This window comes from Ambystoma mexicanum, chromosome 6q (genome assembly GCF_040938575.1).
Source record: "Ambystoma mexicanum isolate Mex_15411 chromosome 6q, UKY_AmexF1_1, whole genome shotgun sequence".
NCBI classification, from domain to species: domain Eukaryota; kingdom Metazoa; phylum Chordata; class Amphibia; order Caudata; family Ambystomatidae; genus Ambystoma; species Ambystoma mexicanum.
Window position 1 is genome coordinate 194,213,564 of NC_090937.1, and position 18,938 is coordinate 194,232,501.

At 48.0% G+C, this 18,938-nt stretch overlaps 1 long non-coding RNA gene across 1 annotated transcript in view; it reads left to right on the forward strand.

The window, feature by feature from the left end:
• The first annotated feature begins 3,396 nt into the window (after positions 1-3,396).
• LOC138515488 (uncharacterized) overlaps positions 3,397-18,938 on the forward strand; it is a 102,423-nt gene continuing 86,881 nt past the window's right edge. The window contains exon 1 of the long non-coding RNA XR_011282024.1: positions 3,397-3,532. This is a non-coding gene — a long non-coding RNA (uncharacterized lncRNA). The remainder of the gene's footprint in view (positions 3,533-18,938) is intronic.

Genomic DNA, 18,938 nt, shown 5'->3' on the forward strand with positions numbered 1-18,938 from the left:
GAAGTCTTCCAGAACACCATCAGGGGGGCGCTGGCGGGCCTAAAAGGTGTTTTGAACATGAGTGATGACATTCTAGTGTTCGCAGAATCTGAATCGGAACACATGAAGAGGTTGGAGTGCACACTAAAGAGGTTGGATGATTTGGGACTCACCTTACATCGCGAAAAGTGCAAATATTTCAAGGACAGGATTGGGTTCTTCGGATTCACCTTCCATGCCAGCGGTGTGTCTCCGGATCCGGCAAAGATTAAAGACATTTGTGAGGCTGACGCGCCCCAATCCCCTACCGAGGTGAGGAGTTTCTTGGGGATGGTCAATTACTGTGGGCGCTTTATCAGAGGGTTGGCCTCCCTGTCGGTACCTCTCAGGGCATTGACCAGGAACGATGCCGTGTGGACATGGGAGAGGGAGGAGCAAGAGGCTTTTCAGCGCCTCAAGAATGCCCTGTCGGATGATGACACCATGGCGTATTTCAACCCATCAGTTGAATCAGAAATTGTTGTAGATGCGAGTCCCGTGGGTGTTGGTGCAGTGCTACTACAGCCAGACAAAAGAGGGGAAATGAGACCCATCGCGTATGCGAGCAAGGCGCTCTCTGACACTGAAAGGCGCTACTCGCAAATTGAAAGAGAGGCTCTAGCTATTCTGTGGGGCTGTCGCCACTTTCGGCTATACATTCTGGGCAAGCCCGTGGTGGTCGTGACTGACCATAAGCCGTTACTGCCCATCCTGGCGGGAGTATCGTCTAAGCCGCCTCCCAGAATCGAGCGGTGGATGCTGGCCCTGATGGAGTATGGGGTGAGGCTCGTGTACAGGCCAGGCACCAACAACCCGGCGGACTATCTGTCGCGCCACCCCAACAAGGGGAGTGGGGACCTGAACGAGGAAGTGTTCGAATGCCAAGGACTACTCTGCCACGTCGTGGAAGGGGTATTGCCAGTGGCGCTATCGAGACTCACCATCGCAACGGAGTCATCCAAGGATGAGGTGTTCCACATCATCAAGGCGGCGGTGAGGAGTGGTGACTGGAAAGCTGTGCTAAGGGACAACTCCAGGCGGCAGCTAGAAGCCCAGAAGGACCTTCAGGCGCTCTGGAAGGTGAGGGATGAGTTGTCCATTTCGGATGATGGGCTGCTACTGAGAGGGAGACAAATTGTGATTCCGCAAGCCTTGAGGAATCGCGTCCTGGAGTTGGCACACATTGGGCACCAAGGGGTCGTCAAGACCAAGGCGAGGCTCCGTCCGAAGGTGTGGTTCCCCGACCTTGAGGGAATGGTAGAGCGCTTTGTGGGAAGGTGTCTGCCGTGTCAAGCCGCGGCTCCCGGGGACAAGGCCCCACCGATTAGGTCGATGGAACGAAGCGAGAAGCCCTGGGGAACTGTACACGTGGATTTCGGATCGACTGGTCGGGGCATGTACTTTTTAATGGCCGTGGACCAATGGTCACGATACCCAGAGGTGGAGGTGCTGGTACACACCGCGACTGAATACACCACTAGGGCCCTGGACAAAATGTTCGCGACCCATGGGTTCCTGGAAATATTATGCTCGGACAATGGGCCCCCGTTCACAGGCAGTATTTTCGCCGAATACCTCAAAGACAGAGGAATTCACCACCGGAGAGTATCCCCTCTGTGGCCTCGCGCCAATGGGGAGGCCAAAAGGTTAATGCGCACTTTGAACAAATTGCTAAGAATTTCCGCTCACGGAGGGGAGGACCTTCCCAAAAAGCTAGTGGAATTCTTAAGAGAGTACAGAACCACCCCACACCAGTCCACGGGGGTAGCCCCCGCTGAAGCACTGTTCGGACGCTGCCCCAGAGGCATGATACCGGAGATCGAGGGCCGCGGGCCAGGCGTCATTGACAACGAGAAGGTCCGAGAGGATCGCATGGCACGAAACCAGCGAGAAAGTGAAAGAAGGGGTCTACAAGACAAAGAGGTACGTGTGGGGGATGCAGTGCTGGTCCACAACCGCCACCCCGAGGGCAAGTTGTCATTGCCCTACGAACCCCACCCGTGGAGAGTCACACATGTAAAAGGGACCATGGTGACGGCAGCCTGTGCCCGTGGCACAGTCACTCACAACAAGTCATTCTTTAAGCGAGTTGACACTTCAGCGGATATGAGTGAGCGGAGCGAGAGCAGGGTTCCCGAGGAAACCCCGCAGGGTCGAATGGAGGACATCCAGAGGGAGCCTGGCCCAGCTGAAGATGGTCTCCGTGGAGCCGCGCCAGAGATGTCCAGGTACCCGATGAGGAGGGGTCGCCGACCTCCCTCAGACCTCAAGGACTATGTCCTGGACTCGGGAGACTGAGCCGGGGTGTGTGAAGTCATTTCTCTGGGAGTAAGAAAATGTTGGGGGGGTCTGTTCCAAGTTTGAACTGTTATTTCCACATATGTTGGGTTTGTGTTTTCGTTAAAGAAAAAAAGGGATGTGACGTGCGAGTCACGTTGCGCGCATGCGCGAGCCTCGTTCGGGCTACGCGCATGCGCAGTTAAATAAAGTGCGCCCGTGCCAGCAGTTTCGGCCGGGACGCGAAACGGCCAACACCGTGTCCCGTGTGTTCCTGTGTGAATGTGCGCAGGAGTGCATGCAGGCCTGCCCGAGGCACGGGCGGCCACACAACACCAGTGTTTGAGGTGAAGGGTGCGTGGTTGGGAAGACAGAGGCGGTAGGATATCTGGAGTGCCGCTGGAAACAGCGCAACATGTGCTAACTCGCAGTACCAAATTGGGACATCTGTATAATCTGTGGCTTTGTGCACCTGAAGGAGGAAATAAAGAGTGTACAGTTTGGGAGGAAACCCCTTATTGCTACAGACTAAAGACCAAATATGGCCCTTTGCAGATGTTGGTTTAGGACAACTCTATTGGACCCCGAGAATGTATAACAGCAATCGAAGGGCGTTTGCCCCTATTTTTCCTTTCTCTGAAAGATCTGTAACAATATGGATTTAAGGAAAAAGTGACTATGGGAAAATGCACCTCTATACAACAAGTGTGTTTGGTTCTTTTATTATATGTTTTAATGTCTAGGTAGTGATGTTTTATTTGATGTACACTTAAAATTTGTAATAGTATGCGTAAAGTTCTGTGAACTTAAACACTATCAAACATATTTTAAAGAAGAAGCCATGCTGTGGCGCAGCACGGTTTTGGTACGCAGCGTCAGAGACCCTAGGCATACGTCCCTGTGGCTGTGCTCTTCTTCTTAATGCTCTCGGCACTTCCAATGCACACATTCGCAGCCACGCCCTTCCATCTCGCCACCCATCTCCATTGGCGTAACATCATGCGCACAGGACGGCTCGAGCAGAAAAAAGACTGAATGCCGTAATCACTTCATTGCTTCTCGGCAATGCCGCGCCTTGTCACGTGAGGGCCTGGGGCGGAAACGCCTCACACAAAGAACGCAATGAAACAGTTTACTGTCTGTCACCAGGGCTGGGTTAGAGCACGGTGCAATGGAAGGATAACAAATGTATGGCAGATTGGTGTTGCAGTGCAGTGGGCAGAGGCAGAAAGACGAGGTAGTGAAATACAGATCTAGGTTTGGGGCATGAACCTGTTGTGTAACATTGAGGCGCAAGGTTTCCATTGTCGTAGGTACTTAGGTGTTCGTTTATGAATCCCCTACTTCACCAAAGGGTTTTAACTATAACTCCAAAAGGCTTATCTCTTAAACCCAACAGTATAAGGATGGAGGCTTAACCAAGAGTCCAAAATTCCAAGGATGTAATCTTAAAGCAATCTAGTGTCTGTGTCTTACTCCAGCTCCATTTCAACAAAAAACACAGTTCCATTGATTCAGACCCCTGTTCGCATGTTCCTAAACTTCTCACAGTCGGAGGATGTATAGAACTCATTAGCACATTTTATTAGCTTGTCGCTGATGGCTTCTTGGTGCAATTGTGATGTTCCTCTTGCTGGGTGCAAACGGAGCCAGTGCCTACTAGGCAAGAACTGTGTTTCCCCCTTGCCATTGGGCATACCGAAAACAATTACCAACAGGAATTTCTTCCCCGCCTCTAAGGTCTTTCTGGGCTTAGGTTATAGGCCCCCCGGAGGCTGTTATCGGTGTCCTTTATGGGCTCTGTGTGGGAGACAAGGGAAAAGCTGCAGTTGGAGAATTGGGTGAGTGATGTAATGATGCTATCTGAGTTTGAGAAAATTATGTTTTTTAAGGCAAGATCAGGAGGACAGTTATTTAGATCTGTGGGTGCCCTTTAACAGCTTGTATGCTGGGTGAATATTTGATTGATTTGTAAGTGGTTGCAGATCAATTGAATTGCTGAGAGGACATCTGGGCAATACATTTTTTTTTTTAAAAAATTCTCTTTCTTTTACCCATTGCCCGTTGTTTGTTTTTCTTGTCTTGTTGTCTTATACGCTTGGTTGATTTGATTGTTGGAACAAACATGTTTGGGAAAAGTTGAATTGAGTTCTGATTCATGTAATGTGTACTTCTGTGAAATTTGAATTGTCTTGATGTAACTACATTTGGAAGGAGTTTATAACTTTAGGATTACATTGTTTGAGATGTTCATTGATGCATTTGGTTATACTTTCTTCTGTAAACAATAAAGAAAGATAAAAAAAAGACTTGGCTGCACCGCACAGCAATTTACTCTCCAAGCTCCCGCTCACATTCTCGCTACAGTTCTCACGTTCACCCTCCTAACTCCCACACTACTGCTTACTTCTGTTCAAGATTTCAAGATCTCATAGGCCCTCCAACATAACCTGTGATGGTTAGATATGTCTCTCACTATCTCCATGTCACCCATTGGTCAGGGCTTCTAAGGTCTGCCTCCTGATCACATGATCCCTTCACGCCCTCCTCTCAGTATTTCAGACATGGGTCCATGTTAATGCTTTATGAACATTGATTTGTACACTCCCACCTAGAGTTACCCCTCCCATTGGTAATTTTTAAAGTGATGGCTAAATATGTCCCTCGGCTCCACAACTCATGAAGCATCCTCCCAAAATTGAACATCAGACTTGGATCTGTCAATGCCAGATCGGAGAATAAAAATGCTGGCAATATTTAGAATCTCCTGGCTATCTTTGTCCTAGCTGGGTTGAGAGTAACATAAATCATTCCCCTTGATACCCTCACCCAGAATTGTATAAGATTCTAGTAAAGGATATGGTGAAGCCAATACAGGGAGGCGGCTGGGGTTTGTAGTGATCTGACCAGAGGCAATTCCTTGCTCTCACCAATCTCACAGTGCCCTTACTGATAGTGAAATGCCCCCTAGACACACTAACAAATCCCCAATGATGGTGACAGCTTGTGGCCTGCCAGGCAAATATGTCTCTTTTACGACGAACCACTGAAATTGATTAGCTCAATTAATACATCTTTCAACATAATACTAATGATAGGAGATCTTGCATTCACAGTAATTTGACAATATGGATCTACACACACAGATATTAATGATACATATGGTGATCCATTCTTGTGTTAAATGTATATCACATTAGTGAAATCATAACCATATTTTTCGTAGTGTATTTAGGAACAATGTTATTTGATACCACTTCCTGTTTTGTCAAGGGGTGAAAGGTCGTGTTTCATGGCTTCCCGGGATGTCACTTTCGGGTGGGGTCAAAAATCACTTCCGGTGGTGTCATTAGAAGTCAAGGGCCGTGAGGCGAGGGGTGGCCACCTTTTTGAGGCAAGGGTTGGGCCACTTTTTCTTGGGTGTCCAGGCCTATTTCTTGTCCCAGTCCAACCCTGCCTGGTTGTGCTCTACTCATAATAGAAATGTGCTAGATGTTCTCAATAGCACGACAGCTAAAGTTTGATCCACTCAGGAACCAGCCTACACATTCAAGTGGTGAGGCACGCAATGGTTTTTTCTCCGTGAATGTGTCCCTAACGTCATGCGCCATGAAAAACTGCCAAGGTCTCCCCTCACACATCTGGAGTAAGTCTGCCTAAGGTGCTTCCCAGCCTTGCTCACAAGTGACTGCGGCCCTCTTAATTCCATGTTCCAGCGGGAACCAGCTGGACATGGCGGTAGGATTGAACGGTGCCCAACCCCCTTCAGCGCATTCTGGCTAGCTGGGCCCTGTGCGCCAAGCCAGTCAGCACTAGCAAATCTTCCGGCGGGATCAGACGCCAGATCACTTTCACTTTCTCTTTTTGGGATTGGTTAAGCTCTACATCCAGGAGTGTACACGGCATCACCACAACTTGTGTTGTTGCGGAGTTCTGGAGGATTTTGGAGGAGTTTGGGGAAAAGGTTGGCCACTGTGTTCGATTTGTGTGCGTTTTTATCCCTCTCTCCCCCTTTTTGTCTAGATGTGTGTTTATTAGGGGCCCATTTTTGACCTTTTCATTTGCTCATTAAAAAAAAGCACCACAGAAATATTCCCGTCTTTTCCTGCAGCTTTATCTACCAACCCATCTTAAAAAGCACATTCATTTAAAATCTCCTTTCCCTTTTGCATTCCTAATCCCATTAGGCTGTGTGTTTTTTCTACGGGGCCTTGTGTGACTTCCATCATCTTTACCTTGCCTTTAACTCATTTTAATCATTTAACCTTCTCATTTGTGCGTGAACCCGTGAATCCTTCCTGTGTTTCAGTCGCCATGCTTTGTGTGTCCAGGAAACCTGTGTGAATCCATTAGATTGCCTTCGATAGTCACTGGTCTTTGTTGTCTTTGTCTAGTGTTTGTCCTTTAAAAAGCACAGGAATGATGAAGTAGAGTAAGGTGTTGTATTTGGGAGAGGTGGAGAAGGAAGAGGAGGTTGCCTTCTCAGAGGACAACAATGCGAATTGCCAGGTCTTTCAGGAGAACAGTGTGGCTGCTGTGCCTCTGAGGGTAGGTGGCAGACACCCACAGCCACAGCAGGTGTTAGCTGAGGTGGAAGAGTCATAAGGGGACAGCTCAGGAAGGAGAGCTGGCAGGGCTGACAAATGAGGGGTTTTCACTTCCACAGGAGGAGGAGATGAATGAGGCATGATTGACAAAGAAGGATTTGCCACTTCCACAGGAGAAAGCTGGGGTGGTGGTCGAGGTAGAGGTGGAGGAGGTGGACGGGTGCAGAGAGACTGTGCCAGAGGCGGTGGATGTGTCTGGATAGCACTGGACTGCAATAGTTGCCTTGATATGTTTGGAGGACGTTGCAAGTTGGTGGCAACACAGTAGACATGTTGCTCAACCATGCCTCAATCAGCTTTTGAGTTGGAGAGGAGATGATGGTGGCACAAGGAGATGCAGAAGAAGAGTCGTTGGGCTATTCGAGAGGGTTCCATGTGATTATTCCGTATTTTGAAGGACCACCATGTCCATCTTCCTTTGCGGCCCAGCTGCTCCCGTCAGCCCCTGCAGGGCCTGCCAGTTCGATTTAGAATAGCGACTCAGAGCAGTCACCGAGTCTTTCTAAATAGTTTTTTTCCAGTTTTGCCCTTTCAAAAATGTTTTATTTCACTTCACACCATTGGCGACAGGCAATGAGAGGGTGCAGCTGGATGTGCTGGAAGAGACGGAGCGGCAACAGGCACAAGAGACAGCAGATGTACCGGAGGAGAAAGAGTCTGAGATCCCTGAACCCATGCAAGGCAAGACAGGCACAGACACCCTTTCAGCATTCAGGTGGGACATGAAACATCCTGACCCTAGGCCTGGACAGTGCCTACCTTTTAAGGGCCTAAAACCACTTTAGCTTGAAGGAAGGAAAGGCTGTGAGGGGCAGGAAAGCACTATAATATTCAACACTTGCAAGATATGATATGATATGGCATTTATAACGCGCCTATACACAATAAAGTGGAGTGCCAAAGCAGGGTTGCTCGGTACCACAGCACAGGCACATGAAATTAAAGCATGGTCTGATAGTGTCTGTCTAGTCCTAAGGCACACATGTCAGCTTCCAGGAACCCTTCCTCCACAACAGCCTCCAGCGGTGGAGACGGAAATGAGGGCGTGTCCTCACACCTTCCGGTCACCTGACACACCACCACAAGGTGCCCTCAATCCTACAGTCCTTAAACTCCCAGCCTGCATAATCACTTCTGCCATACATTCATACTGCGCCAGTGACACAATCCACCAGCAGGGCCATATCCCTACTACCAGCCCCACCACCACCCCATGATAGCTTGTGATTGTTTGTGGTCGTAGCACTGCGGGTGTGCAGCTATTGGAGGATCCTCTGGAGGTGCACTTGCGCTGGCAGAACCCACTGCTTTAGTAGCTGTTTGACCTGGCATTGGGCAACTAGGATAGAAAAAGGGTAATTGGGAGGATTGCTCCCGACTATGGTGCCCAGAGGCTCCCCACTCCTGCAAGAGTGTAACGAGGACTGGCAGAAGCTACGACCACTGTCTGCAGGGTTGAAAAGGAAGTGAGAAAAGTTTTTTAAAAAGAGTTAAGGAGTTAAAGGTACTAATCCAGCTAAGAATCAAGTTACTTACTCAAATGTTGGCCCATCACAGCACATGCTGCCACACCAATGCAGACGACGGGAAGAACCCCAGGAAGGTAACAGGGGCTTCCCCTGACTATGGCAGTCAGAACGCAGGTGAAACATTATTGGGAGTATGGTGGTATCGAGTGACAAGGCAGAGGGAATTCCACACAGCTCTTCATACCTGTAAGAATAAAAGGCAGTGTACTTTTATTTTGCGGTCATTAACTGACTGCTCGTAGAGTTGTCTTTGAAGTGGATCAGTCAGGTTTTATGAAGGGTACTAACACTTCTTTGAATGGCTTTTTAATTTCCTACCAAAACAGGTAGGCAATTATCGGCGTAATCGACTGCTCGTAGAGTTGTCTTTGAAGTGGATCAGTCAGGTTTTATGAAGGGTATTAACACTTCTTTTGAATGGCTTTCTAATTTCCTACCAAAACAGGTAGGCAATTATCGGCGTAATCTCTATATGGCCCTTTTAGATAGTAAAGCATTCCATTGTGTCAACCGTTAAGAACTATGGTCCGAATTGCAAAGAGGCGGTTGTCCTGAGGCCCTGCTTGATTTATTGATCAAATTACACTCAAATACCAGGATAAAGTTGAGGCTTGATCAAGCGGGCTCTTCTCGGTGTGGATACTTAGCAAACAGGGTCTACGCCAGGGATGCATTCTGGCTCCCTTTCTTTTTAATATGCATAATGCAGACATTGGAACATGTTTTGTTAATAGTGGCTGTGAGAGTCCAGAGACAGAAGGATTAGCAGACACAGGGCGAATGCTTCAGAATGTCTTTATTTAAATAATAAAGGGGGTGAGAAAAACGCATACCTTGCCCTATTGATAATTGGGAGTACTCTCAATCATCAAAACAACCAATACCTCAGTCATTGTCAGGATGTCAAAAGGTGTCCACCTTCCTGTGTCAAAACTAAAACAACTATCTAATGTATTAAAATAATCACTTGGAAACTTTTTCTATAACTGTAATGAAGACAGTAAATTGTAGACAACAATGTCAGTGGAATGTTACGGAAGTTGAAGACAAGATTATCGAATACACTAAAATGTTAATCAAAACAATGGTATTACCCAAAAGTCTGATTCAGAACTTTACGTGTTTCGGGTGCACAACCTTCATCAGGAGCGAAATGTATACATCATAGTGCCAGAATATTATAGTCATCATCTATAAAACAACATAATATTGAAAACATGATTTATCTAATGCTCAATTTAGCTATCAATGAATGATTAAATGTACTGGGCAATCATTCTCCCATGGTAAATTGTGGTCCTTTACCTGGATTTAATTGTGTTCAAGGCACGGATTGAGGTTGGACACCTTGTTCCAAGTAAAATGGGAGACCGCTCACAAGCGGTGCAAAGTTTAAAGTCCACACTAAAGTACAGGAAAGAAGTGAAATCAAAATTGGGACCTATGATTTTATCCAATAACCGTAATCAGTCTATGGAGATCAAAATAAAGAATAAGGCAGCGGCGGCCTCGCCTCCTACTGCAGGAGAAAACGGGTAGCAAGGGGACACCTCCCAACACAGACCTGATGCACAAAGCCTAAAATCTGGAAACGCCTGGAGCATATTTGAGAGGCTTGTGTGCAAATGCAATCCCTAAATATGGGCTCAGAAACATCTTACAGTGCTCCAAGCGTGTCCACCTTTTCCCTAGATTTAGACTTTAGGAACCAGGTACAAATTAAGAGGAGCGAGTGTGAGATGCTCATGGGCATTTCCTAATTTGTACGATTGCAAATCTTCATGCTTCAGGCCCAATGGGTTTAAAGGACACGTTGCTCAATTTGATGAAGTCCTTTCTCTGAAACTCTTCCTGACAGGTCAATAGCGCAGAGTTTCTTTCCACCCGGCAGGTCTTAGATGCAGAGTCCTTCAAGTAGTTGCTCTCGCTCTCACTCTCTCTCTCTCGCCATGTCTGTTTAATATGTACATGCAGCCATTAGCATCCATCCTGGCAGGCTTCACTGACTCTTTTCAAACCCATGCCAATGGCAAGCAGATGTTGGTTACTGCCACCAATGACCTTGACTCCTTTCTAAGGATCTCACATAGTCTCCTAGCAGTGCAAGACTGAATGAAAAAGAAGCTATGGTTTAAAGACAGCAAGGTTGAGAATACTATTATTGGCATGAAGACCCCACATACCCACCACTTCAGTGGCCTTGCTACGCTGGAGATTCTCCAACCCCTTGAACCAAATCTACAAACCTAGGCATCCTCAATAACTCACAACTATTACCCTAAGATCTACACTCTCAAAAAGACCACATCAAGTGAGATCTGTTGAAAAAAATCACTGTGTTCACACACCTCCAGCACGAAGTCCAATTTAGCCAATCACTTGCTCCTTCAGAAAATGATTTCAACTGATTTTAACTGGTGTCTCCAAATCTTTGTCCCTCCAGACAGCTACAATTGGTTCTGAATCATACAGCCAGGATCCCCTTTGCTCTGAGCAAACACACCCATATCTGTGCAGGCTGGAAAACCCTACGTGGGCTCCCAGTTAGCCTAAGGATACAATTGAAAGCCTCCTGCGTCACACAAACATGCTAGCGGAAGATGGGTCCTGAATATTTAACAAACCTGCTCCCCTACTAACAACCAAACAACCAATCAGACTATTACTACACAGGTAGTAAAGCTCAGTGCGCTCGTCTTGGAAGCAAGACAGATGCAGAGCAACACAGGTTCGAATCTCTGGTCCACCTTAGAATCCTCTTTGGTATTAAACAATTATAACCTGAAAACAAAATCTGCCAATAAAGTAAACATTTTGAAAAAATGACTGGTCGTTCAAAAGCAGCTGCAATGCTACAGATTCCTTAAGAAGGGCCTGGAGGCTAACCCACCGAGTCATGCCTTTGCCTAAAAAAGCCTCACCCAGAGGCCTGAGAACCTAGGTCTCAGCTCTGAACTTTTTTTTTATAGTAATCGTAATATTTCTGTGTGTGTCTCTTGAGTGGAGAAATCTTTGGCAGAGCAACAACCCTATAGCAATTTCACGCTCACAACATTTTTCATTTTAAATGTGGGCAATATATTTTTTAATGTTGCAAAAAAGGCGCAAAACAATATTTGATCCCTCTGCCACTTATTAAAATGAGTCTGATCAACAAATACTTGTCAATTTCCGATATCGCGGGCCCCGAGCACCGCTGGCCCGGTGCCCAGACCTCATCTTTGGAAAAGACTTACCTTTGTGAGAGATTGAGTTACATCCAGCGCACAATGAGGGCTTTAGAAATGGAATTCTGTGAGCTTAGTAGCTGCCATGAACTATCCTAATTAAGCATAAAGGCCGCAAAATGTACACAGTTGTGTTGCAATATTTCCTTTTTCTTGCCACAAAATTCGGAGATCAATTCTGTAATATTTTATTATATTTATTGTATTAATTAAAGCGAGGGCCTAGCTCGAGAGCAGCGGAGCGCTGTGCGGAGTGTGGCTAGCCGGCATTTGACCTGCCATCTTTTAACAGCCCATATTGTTTTCCAACTGTGGCTCCTTCTTCGTCTCTCCTTTTGTGACTTGAAGCACTTTTGTGCCTGGCTATGCTGCTTGAAGAACCAAAATAAAATAAGTAAACGACAATAAATGAGACCATGCACATTTTCTTTGCATGCAGCGTCACGTGACACGCTACATTTGAGGATGTGCAAGATTGAACACTTAGATGTAGAGTATCCATCAGTCCTGTTTTTATGTTCTGTGTCCTGTGTCCCTCGCATCATCCTTTTTGGGATGAGGAACAGTCCCAGCGTTGCTTGACTGCCTGCAAGATTAAAGCATCCCCAGTACTCACTCGGTCGGGGCTAACGCTTTTGCAGGATAGTTCCCCAAGTGTGGCCTGTAAATCAGGGTCTTAGCTCTATTGGCTAATATGGGTTATTTCTAGAGGCCGACGCCCAGACAGAGCAGTGAGGGCGCCATTGAGGAGGGAGGGCCTTCAGAGATGCCTTTGGTGGGGGGGGAGGGAGCACGCCTCTGCATGCTGTGTGACATGAGTGCAGTATTAAAACCCATGGGGTATTTGTTTATGCTCACATTACATGACGCTGCTGAACCTTCCTTGCATGATGTGGAAAATAAAGCTATAGCCATATTGTTTTGCTTGCCATGTTTCTTTAACGATTGTGCACTTTTGAAGTCATACTATGAATCGACCTAATGTTTAAGCTCGTGGAACCCAAACCTTAACACATATTTATATGAACTAAAGCTAGGGAGATATGTGGTCAGGTGATTAAATCGTAGACTGGGGCTAAATCGTGGCTTCACTGCTTGAACAAAATGTGTGATTCTGGGCAAAACGGGAAATCTTTCCATTTGTATCTTTTGCTATTAAAGAAGTCCTGCTCATGGTTTTCTAGACTATAGAGTTGCTCCGTATGTAATACAATGGACTATTCATATGTTAAACACGGTTGTAAGTCGCTTGTAACTTCTTGTAATGTCACTTCCCATGATGCCCTCGGCTGCCAAAAACTGGTTGCACTCGTTATAATTTGGTTTTCTGTGACATCACTTCTGATATCAATATATATATGCAAAATAGGAAACCCAACCCGCCTGGAGGAGGTCAGTGCCCTGTCTAGTGGTCGTACAGTGTTTTGGTTTTCTTATTTTTGTGCTGTGTATTTGTTAAAACGACATTTCACTCTACTATTTCCAAGGGAATAGGGGCGTGAAAGACGCTGTGTGGGACTGCAACCTGCTTCTAGGGCATCTGTGCCTCTAAAGTGTCCTGCAAAACCGTGTAATCCTTTGATAATAAAGTTGCCCACCCGCCATGCTTACCTGTGTGCTCAATATCGAGTCCTACACAAGAGGCAACCCTGTGTGACACGCACACCTTCTTCATACTCACTTTGTGAATTCGCCCACCTGCTGAGCAGCACAACCGTGCACGCTCATTGCAACGTGCGTATGCATTTCAGTGCCACGCGTGATTCTTTGTCAATGAGTTAAAGAGTGGAGGGAATGAGAAACTCTGAGGGTTACAGAAGATTGAGGGGTATTTTAAGAACAGTTGGTAGGTAGGGAAGGTCGTGTGGAAGGGGAGGGATTCTGAAGGAAGCGATAGAGCAGACAAGCAGCAAGGCTGTGATGGAGGGTGTTGCAACGGAGGCGATCCCAGTGTGATGCAGGGGCTGCTGATGTGCGCCGAGAAGTAGTGGCACAGCGGAAATTACGTATACCAGCACGTTACCACACCAGACAACTACAAGTTTGCCGGTGGGGTGGAGGTAAGACCTTTTCCTCCAACCTTTTCGTCCACCAAACGCGTATTTCGGCGGTGCAAATACGCCAACCTTTTAATGAGGCCAATCGTTTTGCTGGCAAATGCCCCCGCCCTAGGCATGGGCCGGCCTCTTTATTGAGGTTGCAGGATGATGTTAAGTACATCACCCCTCTTAACATGCATAATGCGTGTCGTATCATAACATCCCTCCATTATAATAAGAAAAATCAGCCCAACCAGCAGCCAACAGAAATCTTGAACAATTTCGCTCCCCTCTCCTATTCCTCTTCAAGTTACACCACCTCTCACTGGTTCCATATATAGTGCCTGATTCATGGATTTTTTTTAGCACGGTGCAAAATGACTTTCCGCTGCGAACAAACCCCCTGATTCACAGAGCGGTGACTTTGCACTGACTTTGCATTTAGCGCTTGCACTTGCACTTTGCACCGCTCTGTGAATCAGGGAGTTTGTTGGCAGTGCAAAGTGACTTTGCATCATGCTAAAAGTTCCATGAATCAGGTCGTTTGTCGCTGAAACTTCTTGGTGCAGACCTTTCTGTTAGCAGGAGGATAGCTCAGGGGCAACGTGCTTCCCTTGGAAGCAAGATAACGTGAAGCAAAACAAGTTCAAACCCCAGGTCGCGCTTAGAAACCTCTGAGTACTAAGCGTGTGATTACATGGGATACCTGATGGGCTTGGAGGTCACTACAGACCCTGGGATCCGTTCCTTGGAGCCAGAGGCCTCAGGCACTGCATATATTGGCCTTCTGCGTCTCCGACTTCCAGGTACCAAAAGCCGTGAGATGGCCCCTGAGCCATGCATTCATCTCCTCCTTTCCTGTCACAAGGGAGACCTCCAGCTGACAAACGGCATCTAAAAAAACGGGAGCTTCTGGGAATAGTTTGGGAATCTCATGGAGCATTTTTACTTCAGTAACTTCTCAAGGTTGAGGCACAAACCATAAACTTAGCCTGTTACAGGGTTTCCTGTTCTTGGCTAATATGTAATCCCCTCCATTCAGATCAGTGAACTCATGATTGCGCCACCTGAGACTTTCCCTGGCACTTTGACAGTTGCCTGTTCCTGATCGCATGGCTCTCAATGTTCTAACACTCACTTGACCTGTGCAATGGCATAATCCCTATCAGACATTTCCCCAGAGTGCTTCAGCCGGGGCTACTCCTGTAGACGCATGGGGCGGTTGTTGGGATGCCGTGACCTTGGCCTTGCACTTTACTGAAAGTGTGCATGAAGCGCTCCTCTTCTCCATTAGCTCACGGCCACACTGGTGTAATGTGCCCGTATTGCCAAAACATCTTACCACTATCTCCCCTGAAAAGGTGGGGGGGGCGTGTTATATTCTCTCTTCTTCTCCTCTGGTTGACCATGTGCGGCAAATACTTTCGCCAGAGCTGGAATAACATCCTCTGCTGATGTCGAGCATATGAAGTTAACCTCTGAATAGCGTGACCACTGAGCTATCATCCACAGCAAATGCCAGTCTGTGTTGATGGTGCCAAAATCCATACTCAGACTCAGATGCATCCACGGGTTGTTGCTCCCAGTTGAAGATTCAAACAGTGGAGGGTGCATTGATGGAGCAGCAGCCTGACACCACACACACTTCTGTAGCCTTTCTTCCACCTGGGCTTGTAGGTGGGGAACATAGCCTTCTCTCTCAGCATCGCCTTAATTTTCATGGAGCAGTGATGGCCTTAATGGGATGGTGGTACTGAGATGCACACATCACTTAGAAGTAGCCCTGCAGCGATATGGAGAGTTCATGCTGGCTCTGCAACAATGCTTTGGCCTCTGCCGTGCACCAATTCAGTGGAGGCAGAAGATCTTTCCAGCCCCCGCTCCCATCAGTCTCGAGGACCATCCTGAAACATGTGTTTGCTGCTGAGGCATCTGCCAGGTCTTGCGGTGTCGCTAATTTAGGAATGGCTGCTTCTGCAACCGTGCATACATGTTCATCAGCTCCCAATTCTCCCATGTCTCATGTCCTGTCCTTATGCTCTGTCTCTGGGAGAACGTGAGAGATCGTCCGCTGGGTTATGACTACCTGGCCTGTAGGGGATAGTCACATTATAATCCTGAAGTTACAGGCTCTACTTCGCAATCCTTGCAGGAGGGTGTAACACAGAGCCCGACATTAGGGGGATCAACGCTTTGTGGTAAGTCACTACTGCAACTGGTTTGCCATATTTTTAAACGTGATGATGCCAGCCCCGCCACAGGACAGCGAGGGCCTCTCTATCGATTTGGGAATATCATTGCTCTGCCCCAGGAAGAGCCCCTCTGGCATATACAATGGAGAGTACCCGGCCATTTTGATCCTTTTCGGAAAGGCATCTACTCCGAATCTGCTTGTATCCACCAGTATTTCCGCCTGGCATGCAGGGTCAAGGAATACCATAGTGGCATGTTCCGTTAATGCCCTCTTGATGTCTTGAAATGCTGTTTCCTCCCATGCCGAGTCCCTCTTTGTCTGGTGGTGCAGCAGTCCTGGCAAAGTAGCCAGATTTCTGATGAACCACCCGGAGCAGGTGACCAGTCCAACAAAACTCCTCACCCTGGAGCGTTCTTCGGCGTTGGGACTAAAATAATATCTCTGACTTTTTAGGGTCAGCCGAAAGACCTGCTGCTTGAAACACACAGCCAAAGAATTGCAACCTCTTGCAGAGGAATTCACACTTCTCCCTGTGAAGGGTCACCGCTGTTCTTGCAACTGAGCCAGTATATTTGTAAGTGGAAGCATATAACAAGATATCATCACTTATATTAAACACCACTAGAAATCCATGCCAGCACTCTCCTAACAGGGTGCTGGAAAACCGCTGCTACGGGAGAAGGCTTAGTATCTTATATTGGAACAGCCATTGACGGTTGGTTAATGTCGTGGTACGCCATGATTCAGGGTGCAGGACCCCTTTATGGTATCAGTGGTTCAAATCTAATTTCGAAAATAATGCTGCCCCCTGGACAGCCACAACCACATCATCAATAGTGGGGCCGTATGCCTCTGTTTTTCTATGACCTTGTTTGGGCGGCGTATGCCCATGCAGATGCGAACGGATCCAGGCAGCTTCGGTTGGTGGTGATCACAATGGGCGAGCCCCTGGCTGTAGGGCTGGTTACCTTCCCAGTTATATCCTTAAGTACCAAATTCTCCCATTCTCGCTTGCTTTCTTTTTCAGAGGTGGAATGGCACCCTTCTGTGTTTGAGATCCGCTGGTTGTGTAGTTTTGTCAATGTGGAGCTTTATGGGCGGCTCCTTCAAACACCCTACTCCTTGTAACATCTTCACGAGCCCATTTACCAACCTAGCCACTTCCTGGACATAGGTCTCCAAATGCGAAGTTCACATCCTAGCAGAATGTCCTCACGTATGCTGCTGATGCAGAATCTAGAGTTTATCCATTTCTGGACATAGGGAACGTCTGCTACGAATGTCCCTTCCAGCGGGGTCGCTTGGATCGCCTAAGATCAACATCTTGACCTTTGTGAGACGTAATGGTTTTGCTTTTCACAGCAGCTTGAAATTGTATAGCGCCATGACTTTAACTGATGCACTAGTGGCTGCGAGGGCCAGTGTGTCTTCCCCCTTCAATGGTTACTGAGCAACTTGATTGTCTGTGCCACTTCCGTCCTGCACACAGGACAGTGCAGATTAATAATACTTATTTTTCTTCTCCTTATGATTAAGTCCCTTGATCTGCAGGTGGTTTGTCGCTGTGTGTCACTTTATCACTCCCTCCAGCCACATTTGGCCTGCCTCTGGGTCGTTGTTTTGGAAATTGGGATCTACACTGCCTGCAAAATGGTTGTGCTTCCTGCACCTTCTGCATGCTGGGACCCTCTGCTGGGCAGGACCCTGCATGAGGATCTATGCTTGATGACGGTGGTGGTGCATCTGCTCTGGCTGTTGGTCAGTGGTCCTTGATTTTGGTGCAGGGACTTCAGCGTTGTATCCATTTGAGCTACATCATGGTGGCCCGTTCATTGCAATGCCATCGCTCCAGGATCCTCATCAGGCATTCCTGGCTCAGATTAGCAGCCCTCTATTACCTGCATCCCATGTCTGCCTACATTCCAAAATGAAAAACCCAAAGATCTACGTCACTGCAAGGCCACGCCCACCACACGTTTGCAATGCTACACCCACACCTTCGCAAGGGGGTAGTGATGTGGAAGTTTCTGTTGCGGCGCACAGGGCTAAAGTGTAATTTTCATTTTTAAATGAGAGTGCCCATATTAATACAGTTTGCGCTACCATCACAAATAGGAAAGCACAATTAAACAAGGCCGTGAGGGGGGGCGCTGTTGCGCACGAGAGGAAATGGTCGCTCTTGTGTGAGCTCCGGCGACATTCTGGGCCGCAATGCCATATGACCACCAGACAGAGCCGTTCTGAATGATAGCCAGAGGAAACGTGCTGCATGATTGCCCGATCACTCATGCAAAGTTTGGGCACGATTGATTGCGTGGTCCCGGAGTTGCATCGAAGAAACGCTCCTACGCGGATCGTGGGAGACAGCTCTGCGGCACGCCGCGGAGCAGAGGGAGGAGCCCGGCGTCAATTCCACGAGAGGGCCCAGAGACGGACAGTGAGCCTAGCTGTACATGGAAGTCGTGGGCTCTCCGATCCCTGTTAAGCGCCCGCTGACTGCAGCAACACATCGGCCAGACCCGGAGGGGAGCCGAACCCGAGACCCGTTGGGAACCGACGCCTGCAAGGTAGGAGAGAGAGGACACGCGCCATCGGGCCCCCTCTGCAGCAGCCGGTCCCATGAGTGCTGCGCCCACAGCATCAGACACTGGTGGGGGCCCGGAGATAGAGTCAATAACATCACGAGCACTCCCTGGTGTCCGGAGCCATGCAAACCGCACCTACAGACACTGGAGAGTAGGGGGGGGGCGCGAGAAGTCACTCTCCCCCCAACGACCATCCGGGTGGGCCCCTACCCGTGGCGCCGGGGCCCGCGGCCCAGTGTGACAACTGGCCATACCAGCAACAGGTCGGAGCCCCCACTCCGGACACCTGCCGAGAGGCAGCCCTCCCCCTGATGGAAAACACTGCCACGGAGCAGTGCTGCCCCATAAAATTCATCACGAAACTCGCCGGAGGGAGAATGCATGGGCACTAAGCACAGCACTTAATCACCTCCCTGCCACTCTATCCCGGGATCCAGTGGAGCCAAAGGACCATGGGTGCTA